Source organism: Asterias amurensis, chromosome 19 (assembly GCF_032118995.1).
Source record: "Asterias amurensis chromosome 19, ASM3211899v1".
NCBI classification, from domain to species: Eukaryota; Metazoa; Echinodermata; class Asteroidea; order Forcipulatida; family Asteriidae; genus Asterias; species Asterias amurensis.
This window is the reverse complement of record NC_092666.1, coordinates 10,341,408-10,350,191: the sequence shown is the minus strand read 5'-3', so window position 1 is coordinate 10,350,191 and position 8,784 is coordinate 10,341,408. Positions and strand designations below refer to the sequence as shown.

Sequence of the window (8,784 nt, the reverse complement as noted above, 5' to 3'; positions counted from 1 at the left end):
CAATAACCAACGTTTCCCTTTGCAACCAATAATTACCTACGTTTCCCTTTGCAGCCAATAATTACCTACGTTTTCCTTTGCAGCCAATAATTACCTACGTTTTCCTTTGCAGCCAATAACCAACGTTTCGCTTCGCAACCAATAACCAAAGTTTCCCTTCACAGCCAATAACCAAAGTTTCCCTTCACAGCCAATAACCAAAGTTTCCCTTCACAGCCAATAACCAAAGTTTCCCTTCACAGCCAATAACCAAAGTTTTTCTTCCAACTAATCACCATAATTTTCCTTTATAACACCATAAATTGTTTGTTTTCTTGCAGATCGCACAGATGGAAATTTGAACTTTACACCTGGCAAGTGTTGGTAATGTATCAATGTAAAAATAACTTTTGACTGGAAATGAAATTAATACCAAAGGAGAGTTTTTTACACTATCCCTACTCCAAGCCGCTTTGACCTACCAAAACAATTGAAAGTCATACAACAGGTGTTTGTGATTAGACAAATTTTGATGGCTTTCAAAAAGTATTAAAATTATTTTACCAACTCTCTCGCTCTCTCTCTTGTGACAAGTTGTTAGATTTTTAATGATACAAACAATGGGCGACATTCGGGACGCTGGTGGCAGCAGACTTACCAAGTAAAATCCATAGTTTTCGGTAATGTGCGCATGCTCAGAACTATGTAAACAATGATAACAAATTACTTTGTAAGTCTGCTGGTACCTAGTGTTGCAAAGCCTCCCATTGGAAACAATAGTCCAAACTATTACTCTCAAAGGTATTGACCTGAAAATCTTAACAGTAGATCTGAGTTCAACTTTATTTTTACTTGTCTTCAGAACTTCTTTACCTGCAGAGATACAAGAGGTGATGGGCTACTCTTTATTGATGCAGTCCGGCAGTTTGAATATCATGCATGGTGATAATTGGGGTAATGTATGAATTTATGTTACAAGGTAAAGTTTGCAAAAAATAGTCAATGGCCTGACGTTTCGATCCTAGCAGAGTCTTTCTCAAAAGCTAAAATCTTTCGCCTGAAAGAAATGTTTAGCCTTCGAGAAAGACTCGGATTGATAAGTAGGGCCATTCACTGTTTTTATTTGCATTGATATCATCGGTCCCTTTGGTTGGTAAGTTGTTTGCAACAGCTAATTCTATTTTTTTCAAGATAAAGTTTGACTGGAATTAAACTACCAAAAGAGAGTTTTTACAATTTTTTACAAATCTCTCGTCCCAAGCTGCCTGGATGTATTATTGGTACCCATAATGGGGAGGCATAAGTCATTTAAACAATATATAAATCTCCCACACAGATAACTTCAACCTCCAATTGAGTTCAAATATTCACAGGTTTGTTTATTTATGCTTTTGTTGAGATACACCAAGTGAGAAGACTGGTCTTTGACAATTAACAATAGTGCCCAGTGTCTTTAAAGTTAAGGCGAAGTTTAAGAGGAAATGAACCAAAACATGAGAGGTTTCCTAAACTGTCTGTCAGCCCAACCTGCTTGGATGTTTTATTGGTACAAACGATTGCAGGAAAACATCATTGACAAAGAAATATTCAAAAAGGGAAAATCTTGTTAGTGGACTGAAATTCTTCACGGGGGCAACTAAGCCAATTTCATTCCATTTGACATGCTTGCTAGAAAAGTTTGGAGGGAACTTTATTGGTTGTGAAACGCCTCTCAAAATCTGAACAAAATTATTATTAAAATTGTTAAACCATTTTACCTTGTTTCTTTGCCCTGCAGTTTTCTGGTGCATGATGGTGATCTAAGTGAACCTGACTGTGAATTACGTCGATGTTCATGGTCCTGTTACAAACACCTACAGGGAAGGAGCCCGGAGGCGCTGGACACTAATGGTAAGTACTCAAAACAAATGTTATCATAAAACCTTACTTGATAAGCAGGAGCTTGTTGATAGTATAAAACCAGTGTGAAAAATTGCTCCCTCTAAAGAAACATACTTTTTGAGAAAGTAGTAATTTTTCAGTGAAATATTTGAATTTGGTTTGGAGACCTCAAAATTAGAATTTGAGGTCTTCAAATCAAGCATCTGAAAGCACACAACTTCGTGTGACAAGGGTGTTTTTCTTTCCCATTATTATCTCGCAACTTCGACAACCAATTGAGCTCAAATTTTCACAGGTTTGTTATTTTATGCATATGTTGAGATACACTAAGTTTAGTCCAGATTAAACATGAAATTACTTGAATGAAACTTATTAAACAAGTAAAGGATCAAGAGTCATAGAATTCAAGACTCTTTATTTTATACTAAAACAGTATCCTGTTTGAACTGGGTATGTATCTTCCAAATACAAAATCTTGACGAGAATAAAAATTAGGGTGGGATGGAGATGGTATATTTCAGACTTTTGTTGGAGCTGACCTTGTTGAAAACCATTCAGTGAAAGTGGTGGTGGTTCTGAAAAGAATCGGTGGTTTACAACCATTGGTTCTTTTCCCCGAGAGTTTTACACATGATGCTACTTCAAACCTCACACCATGGAGATAGAATTACGATCTGTTTTGCTGTTTTTACAATTGCAGCACTGGACATTTGACGTTTGATCATTGCTTTGTTCAAACTCCTTCTAATTCTACCTCCATGCTCAAACCATGCATGCATGCAAAGTTAATAAAAAAAATCCTACTCGTTGAAAGTGATCAAACAATAAACAGTTCTGTTGTTTCCATCCGCAGATTGGACGAGAGTTGACATCAGCCTGAGATGACAACAGAGATGCAGGGAAGACTCTGGCTGGATTGAGGATCAAGGGGACAAGAGCTGAAGACTGACTGGAGCAAGTCTAATCAAGATGTCGATCAACCATCATCTGGATCAAGAGGGCGCTCTTTATCCGCAAATGGCAACCAGGGCCCAATTTTATAAAGCCAGTAAGCAGAAAAAGTTGCTAAGCACAGAATAGTATTACTCGGCAGAAACAGGTTACCAGCCAATAACTTGCATTTACTGTGGCTGGTGCCCCTCTCAATTTTTGCTAAGCATAGAAATTCGTTGCCAAGTAGTATTTTCTGCTAACAGCTTTATGAAACTGGGCCTGCACCTTGGGCTGTATCTGAATTGGCAGCCAACGATTTTGGCTGTGAGTCCTATACTTCAAAGCATGATAATACCGAAATCTAGCCGCAGCCGTAGCTGTAGCCGCCAATTCCGACACAACCGTGTAGACCCATAGACCTTTATCAAGTTGTGACCATCTTGTTACCCTGATCAATTCATATAACTAGCGACTCCGAGGCTACTCTCTCTTAATGTATAAGAGTTAAAAAACACTTGTTTTGTCCGCCATACCACTCTTGCAAAGAGCCAGATGGCGGGCAACTCTTTTTAGAGTGAAAGACGGGTACTGTCAACTCGAGTAAAAGTGAAATTTGTTCAAATTTCACTCAAAAAGAGTGACAAAGATTTACTTCCACTCTCAAAAGAGTTAAGGGAGTAGGGTGGCCCCACACGACAATAGGTAATGAGAATTGGGCCTTTGATAATAAAATTGTGAATACAAGGAACTAGATGGTCAAATCTAGATAAAGTCTGTATGTTTTATGATAAGTTTATTCAAATGTAATTTGTAGTTATTTAACAACTATTTTAAGACACTGGACACTATTGGTAATTGTCAAAGACCAGTCTTCTCACTTGGTGTATCTCAACATATGCATAAACAAACAAACCTGTGACAATTTGAACTCAATTGGTCGTCATAGTTGCGAGATAATAAGTGAAGAAAAAACATCCTTATCACTCGAAGTTGTGTGCTTTCAGACGCTTGATTTTGGGACCTCAAACTCTAAATCTGACGTCTCAAAATCAAATTTGTGGTAAATAAATTCTTTCTCAAAAACTACGTTACTTCAGTGGGAGCTGTTTCTCACAATGTTTTATACCATCAACAGCTCCCCATTACTCGTTACCAAAGTAGGTTTCATGCGAATAATCATTTTGAGTAAGTACCAATAGTGTCCCCTGCCTTTAAGAAACTACTCAGGCGGAGGGGTGGGCAAGATGTTATTATTATAGTACTAAGTACTTTTGTCTGTAATATCCGAGTAGTCTTGGTGCAAGAGGCTGGTTCGGGGCTTCTAGCGAATTCTTTACTCTCTTAATGTAAAAGAGTGAAAATTTCACTCTCTTGAGTGGTGGTATTTTCCATCTTTTGAGAGTGAACCTCACTTGGTATCACTCTTTCTGAGTGAAATTGGAACAAACTTCACTGGAAATCGAGTTGAAAGTACCTGTTTTTCACCCATGGAAGAGTTGTCCACCATATGGCCTTTGCAAAAGTGGTATGGCAGACAAAACGAGTGGTTTTCCATTCTTTTACATTAAGAGAGTGAAATGGTGAAATTGTTGCGACGTGCATGCATTGTGAGTTGCAAACAAAAACGTGACAAAACGTCTTGCACCAAGACTTATACCTTGTAACTATACTTGTTTGATATTGTGCATTTCTGTAAATAGACACTGTATGTCTCCAGCTAACTTCATCATTGGGACCAAAAGTACACAAAACAAATATATATTCTTCATGAGTTATAAAGCAATGCATGTGGTACTCTCTAAATGTGAAAAAAAATATAATAGTAATTGTTTTGTCCGCCATATGCATGCACTCTTACAAAGCCATATGGCGGACAACTCTTTTTAGAGTACGGGTACTTTAAACTCCATCGAGAGTGTAGTTCGTTTCAATTTCACTCAAAAAATGTTACATAGATTTACTTTCACTCTTAAAAGAGCGAAACTGACACCACTCGGAGAAGAGTGAAATTTTCACTCTTTTACAATTAAGTTTTTATGGTCTTCAATTGTTGGAGTAATTACCAAAGCTATCCTTACCCCCTCTTCAACACAGACATAATTAATATGTAGTAAATAATAGTAAGAGGAAATATTAAATGTATATTATTTTCAAGATGAATGAGTTGTCACTTGTAACATTTATTGGCACCTGTCTCTCGCGCTTTTCACCAGGGCCCAATTTTCATAGAGCTGGTAATCACAACAATTTGCTCAGCATGAAATTTCTTCCTTGATAAAAACAAGAAAAAAAAAAAAACAACCAAATTCACATGGCTTGTGAACTTATCATGTTACAGAAAATGTTCACAAGGCCTTGTAAACACTTTCATGAAATTTTCACAAGTTCACAAGTGAAAATTTTCAAGAAAAATATAAAAAGTTCACAATTCTAAAGAAGATATCAAAAGTTCACTTTGTAACATTTTCTGGAAAAAATTAAAAATAGCCTTGTGAATATTTTCAAGGAAAGTATGATAAGTACACAGCCTTGTGAACATTTTCTGAAAAATATGATCAGTTCACAAGGCTGTAGTCGTGTGACCATTTTCTGTAAAATTATGATAAGTTCACAAGTGTCCATTTTCTGTAAAAATATGGTAAGTTCACAAGGCATTTTCTGGAAAAATTTGATAAGTTCGCAAGGCTAAAGTCTTGTGTACATTTTTGGTAAAAAATTGATAAGTAACAAGCCTTGTGACCATTTTCTGTAAAAATATGATAAGTTCACAAGGCTATAGTCTTGTGAACATTTTTCTGTAAAAAATATGATAAGGTGAACATTTTCTGGAAAAATTGATAAGTAACAAGTCTTGTGACAATTTATTTTTAAAAATATGATAAGTGAACATTTTTTCTGTAAAAATATGATAAGTTGACAGACTATAGTCTTGTGAACATTTTTCTGTAAAAATATGATAAGGTGACAAGGCTATAGCCTTGTGAACATTTTACTGTAAAAATATGATAAGTTCACAAGGCTATAGTCTTATGTACATTTTACTGTAAAAATATGATAAGTTCACAAGATTGTAGTCTTGTGTACATTTTCTGTAAAAAAATGATAAGTTCTTGTGAACATTTTTCTGTAAAAATATGATAAGTTCACAAGGCTATAGTCTTGTGAACATTTATCTGTAAAAATATAAGTTGACAAGGCTATAGTCTTGTGAACACTTTTCTTGAAAAAATATGATAAGTTCACAAGGCTATAGTCTTATGTACTTTTTACTGTAAAAATAAGATAAGTTCACAAGATTGTAGTCTTGTGTACATTTTCTGTAAAAATATGATAAGTTCTTGTGAACATTCTTCTGTAAAAATATGATAAGTTCACAAGGCTATAGTCTTGTGAACATTTATCTGTAAAAATATGATAAGTTCACAAGGCTATAGTCTTATGTACATTTTACTGTAAAAATAAGATAAGTTCACAAGATTGTAGTCTTGTGTACATTTTCTGTAAAAATATGATAAGTTCTTGTGAACATTTATCTGTAAAAATATGTTAAGTCTTGTGAACATTTATCTGTAAAAATATGATAAGTTCACAAGGCTATATATAGTCTTGTGTACATTTTCTGCAAAAATAGTCTTGTGAACATTTTTTCTGTAAAAATGTTTTAAGTTGACAAGGCTATAGTCTTGTGAACATTTTTCTGTAAAAATGTGTTAAGTTCACAAGGCTATAGTCTTGTGACCATTTTCCCGAAAAAAACATAATAAGTTCACAAGGCTATAGTCTTGTGTACATTTTCTGTAAAAATATGATAAGTTGACAAGGCTATAGTCTTGTGAACATTTTTCTTTAAAAATATGATAACTTCGCAAGGCTAAAGTCTTGTGTACATTTTTTGTAAAAAATTGATAAGTAACAAGCCTTGTGACCATTTTCTGTAAAAATGTGATAAGTTGACAAGGCTATAGTCTTGTGAACATTTTTCTGTAAAAATGTGTTAAGTTCACAAGGCTATAGTCTTGTGACCATTTTCCCGAAAAAAACATAATAAGTTGACAAGGCTATAGTCTTGTGTACATTTTCTGTAAAAATATGATAAGTTGACAAATCTATAGTCTTGTGAACATTTATCTGTAAAAATATGATAAGTTCACAAGGCTATAGTCTTATGTACATTTTACTGTAAAAATATGATAAGTTCACAAGATTGTAGTCTTGTGAACATTTATCTGTAAAAATATGATATGGTAACAAGGCTATAGTCTTGTGAACATTTTCTGGAAAAAATTGATAAGTAACAAGCCTTGTGACAATTATTTTGAAAAATATGATAAGTTCACAAGGCTAAAGTCTTGTGAACATTTATCTGTAAAAATATGATAAGTTCACATGGCTATATATAGTCTTGTGTACATTTTCTGCAAAAATAGTCTTGTGAACATTTTTTCTGTAAAAATGTTTTAAGTTGACAAGGCTATAGTCTTGTGAACATTTTTCTGTAAAAATATGATAAGTTGACAAGGCTATAGTCTTGTTAACATTTTTCTGTAAAAATATGATAAGTTCACAAGGCTATAGTCTTATGTACTTTTTACTGTAAAAATAAGATAAGTTCACAAGGCTATAGTCTTGTGAAACATTTTTCTTTAAAAATATGACAAGTTGACAAGGCTATAGTCTTGTGAACATTTTTCTGTAAAAAATATGATAAGGTGAACATTTTCTGGAAAAATTGATAAGTAACAAGTCTTGTGACAATTTATTTTGAAAAATATGATAAGTGAACATTTTTTCTGAAAAAAAATATGATAAGTTGACAGACTATAGTCTTGTGAACATTTTTCTGTAAAAATATGATAAGGTGACAAGGCTATAGCCTTGTGAACATTTTACTATAAGATATGATAAGTTCACAAGGCTATAGTCTTGTGTACATTTTCTGTAAAAATATGATAAGTTGACAAGGCTATAGTCTTGTGAACACTTTTCTTTAAAAATATGATAAGTTCGCAAGGCTAAAGTCTTGTGTACATTTTTTGTAATAAATTGACAAGTAACAAGCCTTGTGACCATTTTCTGTAAAAATATGATAAGTTCACAAGGCTATAGTCTTGTGAACATTTTTCTGTAAAAAATATGATAAGGTGAACATTTTCTGGAAAAATTGATAAGTAACAGGTCTTGTGACAATTTATTTTGAAAAATATGATAAGTGAACATTTTTTCTGTAAAAATATGATAAGTTGACAGACTATAGTTTTGTGAACATTTTTCTGTAAAAATATGATAATTGTGTACATTTTCTGTAAAAATATGATAAGTTCACAAGGCTATAGTCTTATGTACATTTTACTGTAAAATATGATAAGTTCACAAGATTGTAGTCTTGTGTACATTTTCTGTAAAAATATGATAAGTTCTTGTGAACATTTTTCTGTAAAAATATGATAAGTTCACAAGGCTATAGTCTTGTGAACATTTATCTGTAAAAATATGATAAGTTCACAAGATTGTAGTCTTGTGTACATTTTCTGTAAAAATATGATAAGTTCTTGTGAACATTTATCTGTAAAAATATGATAAGTTCACAAGGCTATAGTCTTGTGAACATTTATCTGTAAAAATATGATAAGTTCACAAGGCTATAGTCTTATGTACATTTTCTGTAAAAATATGATAAGTTCACAAGGCTATAGTCTTATGTACATTTTACTGTAAAAATATGATAAGTTCACAAGATTGTAGTCTTGTGAACATTTATCTGTAAAAATATGATAAGGTGACAAGGCTATAGTCTTGTGAACATTTTCTGGAAAAAATTGATAAGTAACAAGCCTTGTGACAATTTTTTTGAAAAATATGATAAGTTCACAAGGCTAAAGTCTTGTGAACATTTATCTGTAAAAATATGATAAGTTCACAAGGCTATAGTCTTGTGAACATTTATCTGTAAAAATATGATAAGTTCACATGGCTATTTATAGTCTTGTGTAC

The 8,784-nt window shown here is 33.3% G+C and overlaps 1 long non-coding RNA gene across 1 annotated transcript; it reads left to right on the top strand.

Moving 5' to 3' along the window:
- Positions 1-708: 708 nt before the first annotated feature.
- LOC139951303 (uncharacterized) lies at positions 709-5,188 on the top strand. Its single transcript, XR_011787748.1, has 3 exons — positions 709-933; positions 1,757-1,869; positions 2,714-5,188. It is a non-coding gene; the product is annotated as an uncharacterized lncRNA (long non-coding RNA).
- The last annotated feature ends 3,596 nt before the right edge of the window (positions 5,189-8,784 follow it).